General features: G+C 62.1%; 1 protein-coding gene across 1 annotated transcript in view; it reads left to right on the top strand.

Moving 5' to 3' along the window:
• The first annotated feature begins 531 nt into the window (after positions 1–531).
• RASGEF1A (RasGEF domain family member 1A) overlaps positions 532–18182 on the top strand; it is a 72543-nt gene continuing 54892 nt past the window's right edge. Inside the window, exon 1 of the mRNA XM_034930371.3 lies at positions 532–660. The gene's annotated coding sequence lies outside the window, so the exon portion shown is untranslated. The remainder of the gene's footprint in view (positions 661–18182) is intronic.

Raw genomic sequence — 18182 nt, 5'->3', positions numbered from 1 at the left:
GTTACCCAGGCTGGAGATCTCGGCTCACTGCAAGCTCCACCTCCCGAGTTTACGCCATTCTCCTCCCTCAGCCTCCCGAGTAGCTGGGACTACAGGCGCCCGCCACCACGCCCGGCGAATTTTTTTTTTTTTTTTGTATTTTTAGTAGAGATGGGGTTTCACCGTGTTAGCCGGGATGGTCTCGATCTCCTGACCTCGTGATCCGCCCGTCTCGGCCTCCCAAAGTGCTGGGATTACAGGCGTGATGCCTTATCCTTTTTAAATGAAAGCCTGGCCGCCCTCTCCCGGAGCCCGCCCTGTCCCAGTGCCCTCTGCTCGAGCCCCGTCCCGCGCCCTACCTCCCCCTGCACCTTTGCCCCGCACCCTCCTCCCTCCGCGTCCCGCGCCCGCCCGCTCCCCCGCTCCCCGCGCTCTCGCGCCCGCTCCGTGCCCGCTCGGCGCTCGCTCCGCGCTCGCTCGCTCGCTCGCTCGCGCTCCCCGGCGCCGGCTGCGGAGGGAGCTGCTCTGCCCGCAGCTGGCGCAGCGCGGGGGCGGCCGCGGGTGGGCGGGTGCCGCGGGCCCGGGCGCCGAGCATGAGCCGCCGCCGGCGCCGGCCGCGCGCTGCTCGGGGCCCGACTGCGGCGCGAGGGCGGCGCGGGAGCGACGCTGGCCCGGACCGAGGTAGGCAGCGGCCGCGGACTCTCAGTGCCTCGGGACCCCCGCCCGCGCCTGGGGCCGTGCCCTCCGGTCGCCGGCGCGGGCAGGGCGCGGCGTGCGCGGGCCCGGGGTCCCTCCCGGCGCGGCCGTCGTGGGGCCGGGGCGCGGGCTCCGGGCGCGGGGCGGGGTACGCGCGCGGGGAGGGCGGCCGGGATCTCGGCGCGCGGAGTTGCTGAGAACTCCGCCCAGGGCTGGACGGCGCCAGGACCCCCTGCACCCTCCGCCCCTTCAGGGCACCTGGCGGGCCGGGCCGGGCCGGGCCGGGCGTGGCAGGAGCGCACGCGGCGGGCGGGCGTGGGCACTGCGGGCAGGTTCGCTGCCCGGGGCCTGGCGTGGGGGTGGGGGCTGGGGAATCGGAGGAGCTCAGGGCTGCGCAGTTGGAAGTTTCCATTTGCTCTTCTGCATTCTGGGCCCCGCCGTGGTATCTCACGCCCTTGCTGTTTGGCGAGGAATTGGGGCTTGAGCTCTGCATTTAGGGGAGAGGGCCAGGGCCATGCCAGGTGTCTCCCTCTCCCTGCTGGGCAAGGGTCATTTGAAGGACCACGCTCTCTTTGCCCCAGGCCTTGCCGGCCCCAGGGACGGGGCAGGTGCAGCTGGTTCTGGTCCGAGGGTCGGTGAGTGAGAGGTGCGGGCCGGAGTCTCCTGCTGTGTGTGGAGGGACGCGCTGGCAGGTTCCTGTGCCCTGCATTTCTGGCTGCCTCTGGGTGCTGGACCTGGTGGATATTTACAGAGAGGCCGCTGCCTGCCTCTTGGGAGCCACCTGGGGGCAGAGACCTGGTGGTGGCCGGGGCTCCCTCCCTCCCTGCTCAGAGCAGTGAGCTTCTCCCTGGTTCACCCTCCCCACCACTGCTACTCTTCTCCCACTGTCCTGCGCAGGAAGGGCCCCGATGGCCGTCGGCCGCAGGATCCCGAAACACAGGAGTCAGGCTGGGTGCAGGGGAGCCTCCCAGAGGCCTTGGTTCCCTCTGTCCCCCCAGGGTTCTCCCGCCCCCTCCGGATGCAGTCTTGCCAGCCCAGCCTGTCCGCCTCGGTGCCCTGGACTCTAAGCGGCTCTAGGGGGCCTCCAGCCGAAAGGCTACAGGTCTTGATTCGTGGACTACGGGCAGGCTGCAGGCTTCTGAGACTCAGTTTCCCCATCTGTAGACTGACACGGTTTTGATGACCTCTGAGGACATTTCCACCCTGATGTCCAGTGACACTTTGCTTTGGAACCTCAGGACCCCAGCCCAGGAAGGGGAGATCCGGAGCAGGGGGACATGGAGGACCTTGGCTGGATGGCCAGGGACACGTGGGTGGGTTCTCTGCCCCTCCAGCCAGTGTGAGTCCTTAGGGCTGTGGGTGGTAGTGACCCAGCGAGGCGGGTGCAGCAGGCCCACACGCCCTGCTCCTGAGAAGGGCATGAGCTGTGTGGATCCCCCAGGCTCTCTGGTGAAGTAGAGAAGCTGTGTCCTCCTGCACATGCCCCTGGGTTTGCGAACCAAGCAGGTATCCCAGGTGTGCCTTGGCCTGAAGGCCAGCCAGTGAGTTTGTTTTTCTCTGGGAGGCATCTTCGAGCTGCCAGCCGGATGGCTCCCTTCCACCTGGCAAATCGTGGAAATGGAACAGTTCACACAGAGCAGAGGGGTTTTTTGGTGTAACTTAGCAACTGCAGGCAGGGGAGGAGGAGGAGGAGGGAGAAATGGCATTTGTGCTGGACAGTGGCTGCGGTGGGGAGAGCCACGCACACAGTGGCCCCCAGCGGTGGGAGGGGCTGGCCAGGGAGGAGAGCGAGTGGGCACTGGGACACAGTGTGGCCAGGAGCCCCTGAGCACGCTGGTCCCCACCTGTAGAATGATGCCAGGGGCAGGATGGGACAGCTTTGGTTGGCCTTTGGTTTTTGGCAATAGAACCGTGGGTTTCACAGAAGCCCTATTTGTCAAATAGGTCAAGTGAAGGTGCTGTGCCAAGGCAGGGATGGGGGCAGGGGGTTTGGCCCCCCCACTGTCCTCAGGAGAGGGGCTGGTGGAGGGATGCTCTTCTCTGCATGGCCCACCCCAGGGGAGGGGCGCTGGGCTGCTGGGGGTAGGTGCCAGGGACATAGCAGATAGCAGATGGGGAGGAGACTCAAGGCATTCTCCCCCACCCCTCCCTGCTGCCCCTTGACGGACCCTCCCTCCCCTTCCCCCTTTTTCTCCTGAGGCCATCTGCTTGGGTCCGGCACTCTGGCTGCTTTTCTCTTGGAGCTTCCAATCTGCCTCCTGTAACTCCCACCCACTCCAGCCTGCCTCCCGGCTCCTCTGCCCTCCCCTGCCCACTCCCTGCTGGGGAGGATGAGTGTTTACCTAGCAAGGGTGTGATGTGCGGAGGGAGGGGACTGAAGTGGCACTGGTGGGCTGACAGCCATATAGGAGGGCCTCTGATACCCACTGGTGGACTGCTGGGGGTGTCAGAGGCCCTCCCCTATGGCTGTCAGCCTGACCTGCGGGGGTCCAGAGAGGGCTCACTGCCCACTTTTTTGGTGTATCCCTGTCGCCACTTTTTGGGCACAGAGCCTGGGGCTGTGGGTATGTGAGAGTGGGCTCTGGGCCGGCCCAGAGTGGCGAGCTGCCAGGAACCCATGCAGAATGTCCCTGCGCGCTGGGACACCAGGAATTCCCCAGCTAGCAGCCCGGGAGCAGGGTTTGGGAAGGTCAGCTGGTATGGCCAGCAGTGGCTTGGCGGGCACTGTGTGAAGGGAAGCCCGAAAGCCCCTCGGGGTCCTGGCCTGCTCAGAGTGGGAGAGGGGCTCTGGCCTCAGGGCTCACCACCTGGGACAGGCTGGTAGAGGCTGCTCCAGGCACCATGACAGAGGGCTATGAGGGGTGACCGGCCAGGAGTGGACAGGTGTGAGGACTCAAGCGGGGCCTGTACTGTGATGGACGGGGTGGGGGTGTGACTGCTGCTGTGGCCACCCCTGCCTGGTGGACCATGGAGAGGGAAGCCAGGCAGGGAGAGTAGTCAGGTTGTCCCGGCTCTGCTGCAGCGCCTCCCAGGAAGCACATGGGTGCCTTTGGGCACAACTCAGGACGACACCCAGTGATCCTGTTCTGGGAAGCTTCTCCCCACCTGTGGTTGCCCGCCCTGCCCTGGGCACTGCCCGGGCTGGGGTAGGGGCTGAGCTGCCGGCCTGTGCTGCCCAGGGCAGCCAGCAGGGGCTCCGAGACCTGCTTGTCTCTTGTGAGCTGGCTGTGGGGTTCTTTGTGAATTCAGGGAGCAGAGGCCAGCACCAGCTTGAAGAAGAGAGGCCTGGGCTGGGACTCTAGACAGAACAGCCCAGGGTGGGCACTTCATACGTGGGTTGCAAAGATGTGGCTGTCCGGTTGACAGGTGCTTTTCCTTTTTTAAAAACAACGAAACTTGCTCAGCCGTCCCCACCCTGGTCGCCTGTGCGGGCTGACTTTGAAGACATGTTCTCTGCTCACTCTGAATCCTCACTTCCCACTCACTCCCACCCACGCCAATCTGCACACACCTCCTTCAGTCCAGGGATGTCTTCTTGAGAGGCCGTGGATGTCCACTGCCTTGTTCCCAGACACCCATTTCCTGGGCTTGGCCGGCCCCTGGTTCTCCTCCTCCCATCCTGGGACACTCAAAGTCCCTGTTCCTCAAGACCTGGGCTCAAACCCTCTACCCAGCCACAGCATCTGTTCCCTCCTCCGTGCTGATCCGGTTCCAGCTCTCATCAGCCCCCACCTGTCCTCTGGGTTCTGTCAGTGTGTGAGCCTGCTGGACGCCTCCCTGGTGACGATGCACATCATCATGCCCCTGAACCTTGCCTGCCCCAGGTTCCCCATCTGAGCAGGTAGGCAGCTGGCTCTCCCTCACCCCCTCTGCCAGCTTCCCTTTGCCTGGAGTTGTCAGCCAGTCTGGCACACCCCACTCTAGACCTCTCTTCTGCCCCTTCTGCCTCTCCCTGCTCACTGCCACCTCTGTGGGCCGGGCCACCATCCCCTGGCCAGGACATTTGCAGTGGCCTCCTTACCCAGCAGTCTGTTCCCCTACTCAGGGCATGGCCTCTGCTGGGTCTCCCTCCTGCCAGGAGGCTCCCAGCCTTCCTTGGGTGCCTTCCTGAACTTTCCTGCTGTGCAGGGGGCCCGGGGCTGCTCTGCAGCAGCCGCCTTGGGTGTACTTGTCTATGATCCCCTGGGGTCTAGTCTGCACCAGGTCTGTTGGAGCCCAGCCACGAGACAGTGGCTATGCTGGCAGATTCAGCGAACATCCGTGGGAGGTGCATGGAAGTGCCTGAGCCACCGTGCATGGTGGGGCAGAGGTGCCTGGCCTGGGCCACGTTGCTGCACCCACGCCAGGGAGAGGAGAGGAGAGGGAAGCAGACCTGAGAGCTCTGGGACAGTCTGGGGGGCTGGTGTCTGGGGTCCTGGACCAGGAAGGAATCCTGGGGGGTGGGGCTGGGAGGCCAGCACCCTGTTTGTTGTCACCACCACTTCTGTTTCTCCAAGTGTCACCCTCAGACTCTACCTTGAAGAGAGAGTTCTCCCTGGATCTGGTTGCCATGGCAACGCTGTTAACAAAGAGTAGCTTCCGTGGAGGAGGCTGGCGGGAGCTGGGAGAGGAGAGGGGGCGCGTTCTGATGGTTTATCAGCAAGGCTTGTTTCCCCACCCCCACCAAGGCTGCCCAAATCTGGTGGACCCTCCCCCACTCTCTCTGCCCATGGGGCTCTCCAGGTCTCTGGTACCCAGACCTGCCAAATGTGAATGTCAGGCAGCCTTGAGTGCGTCCGGGTGTGTCCTGGACCCCAGCCACAGCTGGGGCACTGGGGCAGGCCTCCTCCTTGGGGCCTGGGGAGACATGCCCAGCCACAGCACCAGGTACTTCCCAGGATGAGGATCTGCATTTTGTCCCTGTACAGACGCAGACTCCAAGGTCCAGATTTCTCCTGCCTGGACTTCTCTGTAGGCTAGTTCTGTGCCCAGCTTTTTCTGGCCGGTGCTCTGAGCATGCCCTGTGAGCCCTGCTTCTCCCAGGGCTGTGGTCTGGATGAAGGTAATGTGCAGCCCCAAGCCAGGCTCTGGGTGAGAGCTGGGCAGCCCCGGCTTTGCTGGCTAAGGAGAGGAGGGTTGGCCCCAGTTGCTAGGACCCAAGCCTCTGCCCTCAGAGCTGGGGGAGGAAGGGTGGGCTGGAGGCAGGGTGAGTGGACCAGCTGGGAGGATGGGGCTTGGATGAGGTTGGGAGTTCTGGGGGTGCCCTGATGCTTTCATGAGTTAATTACTCAGAGCAGGCAGGGGGCTGCATCAATTATTCATTTTATTATTGCTGTTGGCAGTGGGTGGCTGGATGAGAAGTGGAGTCCCCCACTGGCCAGGCCAGGCCAGGTGAGCATTGGTGGCACCTGGGAGAGCCCAAGTCCTGCCCACACTGTCCATTGCAGGCAGGGCCCTTCCTGCTCAGCCCCGCTACGGGGACAGGGCCTTCTATGCCCCGTGCCCCTCCCTCCTCTGGCCTGGGTGTCTCTGGGAGCTGGGCTTACCTTGACCAAGCTGGAGTGAGTTAGACCTGCTGTGAGGTGACCTGCAGGTACCTGGGCCAGATCAACTGCCCTGCGGGGAGTTGTGGTGGTGGAGAGGGCTGATAGTAAACTGTGCTGGCAAGTATGGCCAGGGGTCCCAGCTGTTCTTCATGGAAAGGCCATGGCAGCCAGAACCACTTCCCAGAGGGGGCGGGGCCGAGGGGGAGGGCGCTCCCACATGGGTGGGGCCTGGAGGGGAGACCCACAGCTGCGGTCACCAGGCACAGGCTGAGCAGTCAGTGCTGGCTCGGAGATGCCCGCACAAATGTCAAAGAAGCTGCTATTCGGGCCAAGTGTTCCGACTACAGTGCAATTAAGAGAGAAAGTGATAACAAAATAGATAACTCTAAAAGAGTCGTATATTTAGAAAATTTGAAACGCATGTTTGAATGATGGGTCAAAGAAACAATGGAATAGAAAGTTTGGGGTTAAATGATAAAAATAGAATGCTGTGCGCTGTGGATCATGGCCGTCGAGGGCTACATGCCCTGCTGCCTGCTGACGTCTGGGGAGCCCAGTTGTACAGGAGAAGTCCACGCCCAGGTGCCTTCCTTGGCTCCCGCAGTGGGAAAGGTGGGAGGGGGCGGGACAGTGGCCAGGCCTCCTATGGGCACGGGAGTCTGCCTGCTGGGGTCCTGAGAGGGGGGCGGACCCTAGCTTCTCCGTGGGCTCTGGGTCTGGGGAGCCACTTGGCCCTGCCCGTGGGGACCAGGGTTCCACAGTGGCTCTCTGGCCTGCCATAGCACCCAGGGTTGGACTCCAGGGCAGCACAGTGTTCTCAGCCCTGGGCAGGACGCCAGATGCATCCGGTGGTGCACCGAGTGCAGAGCTGTCTTATGTGAGGCGACTGGGGACGCTGTCAGGGGAAGACACAGGAGGGGATCTCCAGGACAGCACCAGTGCCAGGCAGGGCCCAGGTTGCAGAGTGGAGAGGAAGGAGCAGCAGGTGTGGGGAGGCTGGTGCCCTCGGTCCACCCTGCCGGTGCCCAGGCCTGGGTGTGGTGTACAGTCATGTGCCTGGGGGCTCTGGGTGTACACATTCATTCTGGATGTGTGCATTTATACCCAGGTGCTGGGAGGGCCCCTGACCAGCCTACTGTCCAAGGGCTCTGCTGGGCGTTTCACTGACATGTGACTTAATGTGCCTCTTTTTGATGCCAGCATCATTACACTGATTTTGCCAATGAGCCTCTGGGGTCTGCAGAGAGGGGCGGAGGCAGAGGTTGAGGCCAGGTCGCTCCCATGCTCTAGGGAGCATGTTAGCAGGTAGTGTGGTTCTCTGGTGCCTCCCTTCATCTCTCCGAGCCTTCCTGCCGTCCCCGCCCTGCCCCTCCGTCCAGCTCCTGAGCTGGCCATCCCCCTTCCTGCCTTTGTGAGTGGTTTCCCCTGCCTGTGTGCCTCCTGAATGCACACTCCCACCTTGGGGCTCGGCTGGATGGCCCCAGTGGGGAGCACCTCCACCTCCTGGAGGTGAGGACGCCCCCCTCCTCTGGCCTATTGAGCCCCTGAACGTGCAGCGGTGGCACCTGGCTTCTGAGTGCTTGTTCTGTGTCCTCTCATCTCGTTCCTGCCTGTGAGGGCTATGACTTAGTGCTTGGGCTGGGGATTCTGATAGAAGGGGTTTAGAGAGGGTATGCTCTCAGGAGACATCTGTGTGGGAAGGACAAGCACCATGCAGGGAGGGGAGGAGGCTGGACAGAAGTGCAGTTGCAGCGGAAGTCTAGCCTGATTCCATGGGGACTCCAGAGTGTCAACTGACCCCACAGCTAGCCTCCCTCTGAGGCAGGGGAGTTGGAGTCAGGCCCCTGCACTGCTCAGCCCTTGGATGCTGGCACTCCAGTCTTCTGCAGAAGGCTGCAAGTGTGGATGGCTGCTGCACAGCCCTGGGGGAGTCTGGGTAGGGCCCAGCTGCAAGTCCCAGGGGGCGCTGCTACTACCCCCAGACAAGAGGCTACCCGCTGTGCTTGCAGGCCCTCAGCTGGTCCCTGGGGCGCTCAGAATGCAACCTCAGGTCCAGCCTGCTCCTGCATCCCACAGCACTGCCACACTGCATGGATATCTGTCTTCCTGGGGTCACTGTGAGTGTCTGTGGGTTCTTCTCTGTGCTCCTGGCTGCCAGCCCTGGGACCAAGTGTTGTGCTGGCATGAGGAGCTTTGTCTGTTTGTCCAGGGAAGGACTGACTGATGGTCATGTTGTCAACCCTGGGCTCAGGCTGCATTGGCCAGAGATGGGGGAACCAGAGACCAGGGCCAGCCCCAGGCCAGTGAAGGCAGTGCAGGGTGGGGAGCACTGGCCGGGGAGTCTGGGGCCTGCACATCAGCCCCTGCTGCAGCCTTCTCTCCACTCTGGCCCCCAGCTGTCCTTCCCGGGCCTGGTGGTCAGGAGGCCCATGTGCCCAGTGAGCTCTTCCAGCTTGCCAGGAGGGCCAGCCCAGGTGGCAGCACATGAGCTGCCCTGAGAGCCCACCAGGCATGAAGAGGCTGTGCTGAGTGGGTGGATGGTGGGTGTGGGTGGCACAAAGAGGAGACAGAGGCAGTCCTGCTCCTAGGGGCTGGCCTGTGGGGCATCCATCCAGCAAGCCTGCAGCTCAGCAGCTCACCCAAGCCTGCTAGGCTCTCTGAGGCTCCCTGCTGGTGGTGCCCCTCGGCCCACCAAAACTGAGCTGCTCTCCTCGTCCCAAGGGGCCAGCCGCCTGCTGTGGCCTGCAGCTTTGCCCCAAGGAAATGCACTTGTCCTCTGGTGTCAAGCGCAGAGTGGCAGATGGCCCTGAGGTAGGTGGGGCACTGGGTTGGCCATGAAAGAGGAGGGCAGGTGGCATGGGGCAGGGGAAGTGGTGACCGAGGCTGGACTTCACCCTCCTGCTGCCATATTAGGAGGGGCGACTTCACCTTCCACAGCCCCCTCACCTCAGCCTCCTGAGAGGCCAGGCCAGCCATGGGGTCCTCCCGCTCACAGAATCCGTCACCTCAAGATGAGACACTCCATACCCACCCACTCAGATGATGCAGGCTGCAAAATTGACTTAAACGAAACTGCGCCTCCCTATCTTTCAATGAAGAGTTGACTGGCGCAGGGTTCTGGGGGCTCCAGCAGGCAGACCTCCATGAGGGTACCCCTCCCCGAAGCTGTGAGCCACCTAGTATAGAGGCAGCTTTCGCCTGAGATCCTGAATGGGGAAGGAGTTCACCCCAGATGCCCACTGGAAACCTGCCCGGCCTAGTTGTTTTCTGAGCTTCCTGTAAATGTAACACTGGAGGCCCTCATGTCCTGGCCCAGGCAGCTGCCTTCCCCTGCCTCGCCCTGTCTGTCCTCTCCAGGCTGCAGCTGTCTGCCTCGGCCAGAGCACTGGCTGCCTGGATGGTGGGAGGAGTGTCTGTCAGTCCTAGGGGACACACCTTTCCCCGGCTAGTGGGGACAGCCATGCACCCCTGTGGGAGCCCAGGGGAGAACCCCTGGCCTCAACCAGACATTATACAGCACATGTGAAAATGGTCAGTGCAGCGTAATGCAGGGCCAGGGCTGGCTCTGGAGAATGTGAGTCCCAGGCCTGCTTTCGAATGGGGAGGGCACTGCTGACGGGACCCTGGACCCTGTTGTTGCCCATCGCTGTGTGCAGTCACTACCCCCTGGGGAGGCCCGGGGGAAGCGCAGGGCACTACAGGGTCTGAGAACATCCCCACCCTCCTAGGAAGGAGAATGTAGCTTGGTGGAACCTGCCTGCAGGCCAGATGGGACTGAGGTGTGGAGGAGAGGCCCCCGGGCGGCAGAGGCAGAACCAGTCCCAGAATCCTGCCTCCTGGGCGGGACCTGTGCTCCTCCTTCCCCACCAAACACTGCATGGGTGGGACTCGCTGGGCAAGGCCCCATGTGGCTGATGAGCTGCCCACCTGGTGAGGGGTGTCTAGACACAAGTGGGCCCAGGGTGGGCATGCAAATCATCACCAGTGTGTCAGCGAGGCTTGGAGGGGTCAAGAGTCCTGCTGGTGCTGATAACGAGAAGTGGCCAGTCCAGGGTGTGAACCCAGGCCTCATGGCTCCTCCCCCTTGCTGTGACCTCTGGAGCCATGTGAGGGACTCTGCAAGGTGCTGCTCACCCTCACCCCCACCTGAGAGATGGACTCAGGCAGAACCACTGGAGAGTGGAAAGTTGACCTGGGGAGAGATGTCGGATCACAATCTCACCCACTGCAGGCCATGCACGCCAGGCATGGCCCAGACTCTGGGAGTGCAGACACAACCTAAAAATAGACAGAAATGAGCCTAATGATTCTGGAAGGAGGGAGAGGTGCCAGGAGGGAGCGATGAAGGCAGTCACCCTGGGAAGGCCAGGTTTGGGCAAAACCATGAAGGGAGGAAGGGGGTTTCCGGTTGTAGAGGAAACAGCTGGGCCCCAAGATGGACTCATGCCGGCAACCAGGGAATGGCAAGAAAGTCGGGGGACAGAGGCCTGGGGTTTCATGCCACCTTCACGGCTCATCTGTGTCTGTGTGCAGATGGCGCAAGTGGGGGCACTGCTCTGTGGCTGTGGTGTGCGCTGGTCCACACCAGACACATCCTCAGCCCCAACGTGGAGAGAACCAGGGACGGGAGACTGTGTGGGGGAAGCGGCTGAGGTCCAGAGTCGCACTGAGTGTGCAGTGCCCTGGAAGCCGAGAGAGGTAGCCCATGCATTACAATGTGGGCAGGGATCCTGGAGAGGCCACTCTGGTCTGCGTATTTGACCTGCTGCACCTCACTTTCTTCACCCACCTCCCTTGGCTATTGATTCACCACCCCCTCCACCCCCAACCAGCCCTTTCTTTCGCTGAGGTTCCTGTTCCTGTTCTTCTTTCTGCCTGTGACAAGCCGCTCAGCCCTTGTCCCATCTCTGAGCACATGGTCCAGGGAGGATACAGCCAGTCACAGCCGGATCAAGAACCAAGCTCCGCACTGGCTGCCTGGATGCAGGCTGCTGTGTGTTCTGGGTAGGGGTTGAGGGACTCCAGCAGCACCTGCCGCACCTGCCCCCGCCTGACTTGCCTTGTCCTGGCTCCAGGCCCCCTCAGCATCCTCACTCCACCTGTGGCTTGTGGGGCACAGTGTGGCAAGGACAGTCATTAGCATGGGCTCCCTGAAGTCAGTTCACTCTGGGTCCCCTGGGGGCCTCCTGCTGCACAGTGCTCCCCCTAGGCTGGGGATGGCCTCTGTCTAAACACTATGGTAGCTCTAGGGGGCAGGAGAGAGCAGTCAAGCTGAGAGGGCCTCCCTGATCACAGGCGTGCAGCTTTAGCATTGTTGGCAACCAGGGGAGGAAGGAGGGCATTGGAGAAGCCCAGACCACACTGCACCCCCACTCTAGACTGGTGCTCCTCTGGGGGAGTGGGGTGCCAGTGGGCAGACAGCGCCAGGAGCCAGCCCAGAGAAGCCAAGGGTGACAGGTGCCCAGGAATGGCCACACACCCACCACCTGGTGGTCCTGAGCCAACACTCGTGCCTACTCCCACCCCAGCACCCCCAGCCCTGGCTCCAGGGTTCCCCTGACATGGGAGTCTGGGTTTTGGTTTTAACTCTGGCCCTGACCAGTGTCCTGTGTCCTTGGACAGACACTTCTGGTTTCTGGCCTCAGTCTGTGCTGCTATGAAATGCCAGTGACACTCCTCACCTCCTCAGAGCGGTGGCTGCAGAGGGTACATGGCAGAGCTGTGATGTTCCTGTCCTGCTCCAGGTGCAGGCTCTGGGCAGGGCTGTGAGACAAGGAGTGAGGAGTGTGCCTGCCCCCAGAGCTTGCAGCCTAAGAGGAGGTGGGGGCAGCTGTCCCCAGCCTTTGGATGAGGGTGTAGCCCTGGGGCTGGGTCAGGACAGTGGTCAGCTCTCTCACCTCAGCCTGCCCCACTGTCCAGGATATCCTGGAGCCGTCCAGGCCCAGATGGCAGTGGGTGGGGCAGGAAGGAGCGATGCTGAGTGGGCAGCCTAGGCGGGCAGGGCTGGGCGGCTTGGCCTAGGTGGTGTGAGGGGCCTGGAGGGCGCTGGGGCCTGGGTGGGGCCGTGCAGCATAGTGACTTTGGGAGATTTCCTGGATCCTGCTGTCCTTCCTGCTGGGCATTCCCACTGCAGCCAAGCCCGACACCGGCCGGAGGGGCTGGGCTGGTGGGGCTGGACTCTGCCAGGCAGTGACCAGGTGGTGGCTGGGGCTTCCCGGAGGTGCTGGAAACCCCACACTTCCCGGTTTCCTCTCCAGATGCCTGGGAATGGGAAGCCTCTGCCCGGGAGGAAAGTCCCCAGTGTTCCCAGCCGAGTGTGTCAGGAGTGCGGGGATAGAGGAGCCTCCAGTGGGCCCTGGGGCCACCAGCTACACAAGGAGGTCCCAATGTCAGACCCAATGGAGTCACTGGTGTCATTGCTTGTGTGCCATAAAGGGACTGTCTCCTTTGTTCCCTCCCTTTAGTCAGGGATTATTCTGGGGACCCTAGGAGGAGCCCCTGCTTGGACCCCTGCTTGGAGCTCATCCCACAGAGACCCGTTTTACCTCTGAGCTACAGCAGCGGTTTCCATCCTTGCCTGTGAGCACAGACACTTGCTCAGGGAGCACAGCCTTATGGACTCCCAGCCCCCACCTAGCCCCCACCCAGCCTTCTGCCAGCAGCTGAGGCCCAGAGGCCGGGTGTCACTGCGCTGTGACCTGGGTGTGAAGGTGTCAGTTCCGGGCCCTGCAACAGTAGACCAGGTCCGGGGGCGGGGGTTAGCGGTGCAGCAGTGAGGCCCGAGGTGGAGAGGGCAGGCAGGACCAGCAGGAAGAGCACAGCCCACAGGGCGGGAAGGTCTGGGCCAGGCCCAAGGAACTTGAAGGATAGGTGCCTGTTAGGAAACCCGTGCCCTCAGCAGGAGGGCCAGTGCCCCACCACACAGATCTAAGGGGGCAACAAGTGGAGGCCGCCAGCACTGGGGGGTCTACCTACATGGCCCCTTGCAGCCCTCCATGGCCCCACAGCTGTCCTGGTGCCACTGGCACATTGCAGTTCCCAAGAGGACGCTGAAGGCCCCCTCTGTTTGTCTCCCACCCTCCCTGAAGTGTCCTGGCTCCAGGGTTTCCTGCAGGGGATATTTTCCTGCAGCCCACTTCCTTGCACAGCTGGGGTCACAGAGCACAGCCCTGGTGGGAGGCCATCCACCGAGCACTGGGCCTGGCATGTGAGTCTCCGTCTGCCCTCTGTGGGCCTGAGGGTGGGGAGGATGGTGCCAGACCCCATGGGGAGGCAGGCCTGCCCCAGGCCCAGCTTAGGGGCACTGCTGGGTGAGCCCTAGAGGGGTCCTGCCCCTGTGGTCTGTGCCTGTGGCCAGCCGGCTGGTGCTCAGAGCAGGGTGGGCTGCCCCTGCCTCTTATTACTGCTGCAAAAAAGTCCCACAGATGGAGCTGCTTCAGCACCACATGCTGCTTATCTCGGCCAGTAGATCAGAGGCTGGGTCGGGTCTTAGGGGCTGAGGTCAAGGCGCTGGCCAGCCTGCCTCTTCGGAGGCTCCAGGCAGAATCGTGGTCACACAGGTGTCTGTTGGTAGAATCTCATTCCGTGAGGTCCCCGTCCCCTGTGGGATGTTGGCCCCTGAGGGCCCCTAGAGCCTCCCTCTGGGCCTTGTGTGAGGCTCGCTACATCTCCGAGCCAGCCACAGGTGTTGGGTCCCCTGACGCCACCATCTCCCTGACCCTGCCTTGTCCTCACACTTTCTCTGACTGCAGCGGGGAAAGATTCTTCAACTTTAAGGACTTGTGAATACAATGGGCCCACCCAGGAGAATCTCCCAGCAGCCTCAAGAGCCTCTGCCTAATTACACCTACAGAGTCCCTTTTGCGGGAACATTCCCAGGTTCTGGAGATCAGGCTGTGGGCATATTTGGGGGCCATACCCACTCTTGAGAGCCTAATCCCTCACATGAGGTGAGCAAGGCAGCCCTCCCCGGGGATTTGGGAGTTTACAGTCTGGAGAGCTACAAGGACCCCAAATCCACACACAGGGTAGTTTGGAGGTTGTGGCACCCGCTGAACACATCAGGATGAGGTGGTGGGGGGTGTGGGGTGGGTGTCAGGAAGGCTGGACCTGGCCAGGCCCCTCCTGCAGGTGGCCTTGCTACGGTGGGCGTGGAAGTGTGTGGGGGCACCCCCGCCTGTGGGCCCTCCCTGGGCTGGGTGTGCACAGCCCCTTTGTCTGGGGCATGGACAGAGGAGACCATGGGGGTTTGCCCACGATGGGCTCCTTTGAACTCGCTGGTCCTGAAGGCGTGGGGTGCGGTGCTCTGTGAGGAGAGCTGGGGTTGTTGGCAGCAGATTGTGGGTTCCAGTGGGGTGCTGACGATGAGTGCCAGGGTGCAGGGGAGCGGTTAGTCCCAGTGGGTCTGTGTCGAGGGTGAGCAGGAGGCACAGGGGCCTCTCTCGGGTGCTGCCTCCCGCCGCGAGCCAATCACTGGGTGTGCAGCAGAGGGAGCCTGCAAGCCTCTGTGGAGGGGCTCTGTTGCCAGTGGGAGTCAGGTGAGTTTGGCAGCCGAGCCCTGAAACCGGGTCCTCTGTCTGTGCTAAAAAGCCCCTGAGCTTAGGACATGTGAGGGGAAATCAGACCTTCAGAAAAGAAAGTGCACTGCGTCTGCCTCACAGTCAGGTCCCCTCCCTTCCTGGGAGTCCATGGCTAAGCAGAAGTCAAGGGCCTGGCCAGGCAGTTGGGTTTGGAAGACAGAGTCACTGACTACCCATTAATGCCCTGCCCTTCCTTCCCAGGCAGGCCTGCCTACTAGAAAGAGCTGCTGGATGCCGAGCCCCGGCCTGTCCCCCAGCCCCGTAGCCCACCCCTTCCTCCCTGCCTTCCAACTCCAAGTGCCTGGCCAGGCCCTTGACTCCTGGCCTGGTTCCCCTGCCCACCTAGTCCTGGCTGTGGAGAGGTGGGTCTGCTGGTCTGTCTGCTCCTTCTGGGGTGCACTGCTCTGTGTCCCACCTGCTGACACCCTTGAAACTAAAGATGTGTCCACAATGTGGAGTGTGCCTGTGTATGCACACCCGTGTGGGTGGGTGGCAGTACCGTGCGCACACAGGAGTGCCTGGGTCAGCCCTCTATTCCCCCAAGCCCCCTCTGCTTCTGGGGGCCTGCCCCAGGCACTGTCCTTGGTCATCCCAGCATCAATGGCGACAGGTGCCCTCTGCGTCCTCACCCTCTGACAACACTCCTCATGGCCAGGGCCAGGTGGGAGCTCGACACCACCCTGTGTGTCCTCAGGGTGCCGCTACCATCCAGCAGGGCCTCCCTGTCTGCCTGCTCCTGCATCACCAGGGGTCCGTCTTGTTGGGGAGACTCCCTGTGGCACAGCACCTTCACCTGTCCCCTCCGAACCTGACAACAGCAAGGAGAGAACTGGTACTTGTGAGGGTCAGGGGTCTGGTCCACACCAGTGCTGGGCCAGACGAAGGCCTGGTCCCCCTCACAGTCCTGGACGGGTGGCTGTGCACAGGGAGGCAGAAGCAGAGGTGTCCCGTGAGCCAGAGAGTGTGGATTCCCAACCGTCTGGACAGGGTGAGCTCCCCAGGTAGCGCTCAACAAGCACGTTTCGCAGTCTGCTCAGGGCTCGCAATTAACAGGACTGTGCCGCCGCTGACTGCGTCTGGAGGTGAGGTGGTGTGGGCTGTGGGCTCTGGGCTGACGTCTCAATTTTCTCAGCGGCCGGCATCCATCACGCACACTGACACCTTGTGCTCAGTGGCAAAGCAGAAGCAGTAAATCAATCTGTGTGGCTTTTTCTTTCCTGGGCATGCGTGAGTGTGTTCTGGAAGCCACACTGTTCCTGCTCCAGCCTTTGTGCCTCCTAGGGGACTCCAGCTGAGGTGCAAATCCTAGGACGGTGAGGGGCCCCACAAGACGCTTCAGGCAGCAGCGGGGTGCAGATGGGAAGCACACAGTCCTCATATTGGGGGGATATTAGGGACCTGGTGCCGAACCCACAGGGTGCTTTTCATGAGGGCCCCAGGCGGCTGCCGCTGGCTGATCAGTGCTGCATGCTGGGACTGCGGCAGGAAGGAAAACTGAGTCTCAGAGGTTGGGTTGCAGAAGAGTGCCATCAGGGCCCAGCCAGCAGAGCGGGCCTCTTCCTGCAGCCCTTCCTGTTGGATTTCTGGGTTTCTGGCACCTTCCCGGCCTCCATCAGGGAATAGGCACTTCCTTCCACGCCCTGCAGCCTCAGAGGTGCTCCCTAGAGCAAGGCCCAGGCCCCTCCTCACACATTCCCTTCAGCTGTGAGGCTCGCTGCTGGAGCCTCTGCCTGGCCCTGGGCAGCTCCTGCCTGCACGTCTCCACCTCCACCCAGGTGTCTCTGGCTTCAGCAGGGTTGCGGGTCAGTGCCTGGGTCCATTGAGCCTTGTTCCCCAGGACCACCACTCCCAAGCCTCCAGCCCTCTCTGCCCCTTCCAGCTGGGAAGCTGCCATTGACCAGGTGACAGGTGGGAAAACAGCGGAGCCACAATGCCCCTCATGTGCTTTTGACATTTGACCTGACCTTGGGGCTAGGTGAGGGGCAGATGTAAGCAAGGAGCCTCTGTGGAATGGAGCATGGAAGGAACCCTCTAGGGTGCGACCCCCCCTTCCCCTTCGGCACACCCCACACTTGGGGCTTCTCAAGTCTGGCTGTGTGCTGGGGTCTCCCACTGAGCTGGCAGAAGATTCCAACCTCAGAGCCACACCCCCAGACTCTGATTCATTCGGCCTGGGGGCGGAGCCCGGGAATCTGTTTCTAGCAGTCGTCTTGGGTGGGGTGGGGTGGGGCACTTTCTGAGAGTGACTTATATCAAGCAACAGGCGGAATTGGCACTGTCCTGGGTCAGCTGGGACGACTGTGTCCTATGGCTGGTGATGGCATATGGACCTGGGAGGTGGTCTCTGCGTCCCCCGACAGGGAAACCATCATAGCTGCTCAGGTGTGTCCATGACAGGTGCTCTCCCCATTCCCCCATTCCAGGTGGCCCTCCTCTCCCCAGCTGTAGTGAAACCAGTGTCCGGGCAGCTGGCTCCCAGGCAGCGCTCCTCCATAGCTCCGAGACTGCGCATTGGCCAAGGGTACACAGTGCCAGAGAAGGTGCCTCGCAGGGAGCTGCACCGGTCCTTCAGGCGCATGGCATTCACCACATTTTCTAGAAGTGGAAACTGAAGTTCAGAAAGGTGAAGGGCTTTTGCCAGCTCCCTCGGTGGGAGACACAGAGGTGGTGTGCTTGCCCTGGCCGCTGGACCCTGCTGTGAGCACTGTGCCCTCTCCCCAGGGGACTTTCCCCAGGGAGAGCACTGAATAATCTTGCTTTTAAATCTTGCTTTTAAACACACGTGAAAGTCCCTGCAGGAGCACCTTCCCTGATTAGGCAGCATCAGACCCTGGTGGCTGCAGCAGCTTCCTGGCGTGGGGGCCAGTGGTGGGGGCAGGAACATCCTCTGTTTTGGACTCTGAGGATCGGGGGACACTCTGGGGCCCACCTCCTCCTGACCACAGGCCTTCCCAGCTGGCTCCTTCTGAGGGACACAGAGTTGGCCCTGCTTGGCAGGCAAGGGGAACAGGAAGCCCCAGGGCCAGCCAGGGTCCAGGATGCCTTGCTGGCCCGAGCTGTGTGCAGACACTGACATTTCAGTCCCATCTTGGCAGTGATGTCAGCTGACCTGGGCAGGACCCTGCACCGATGTGTGCCTGGGGGAGCAGAGCCAGCCGACAGCAATGGGGAGAGAGGGTGAGGCTGGGCCTTGCTGGCCAAATCACCAGCACTGTCTTCCTTCTTGGAGCCACGGAAGTGCTTTCAGAAGCTGAGGACAACAGAACCCCCTTCCCCCAGGACCTTGACTCAGAAGAGCATGGTTAGCTGGGGTGGAGTGGGGGCCCTGCAACCCTGCATTGGAGAGTGGATGGCCACTTGGATGAGGGCTTACCAGGGAGGATGGACATACAGATGGTCAGAC

This window comes from Pan paniscus, chromosome 8 (genome assembly GCF_029289425.2).
Source record: "Pan paniscus chromosome 8, NHGRI_mPanPan1-v2.0_pri, whole genome shotgun sequence".
Lineage (NCBI taxonomy): Eukaryota > Metazoa > Chordata > Mammalia > Primates > Hominidae > Pan > Pan paniscus.
Note: the sequence above shows the minus strand (reverse complement) of the source record. Positions and strands in the feature narration are given on the sequence as shown.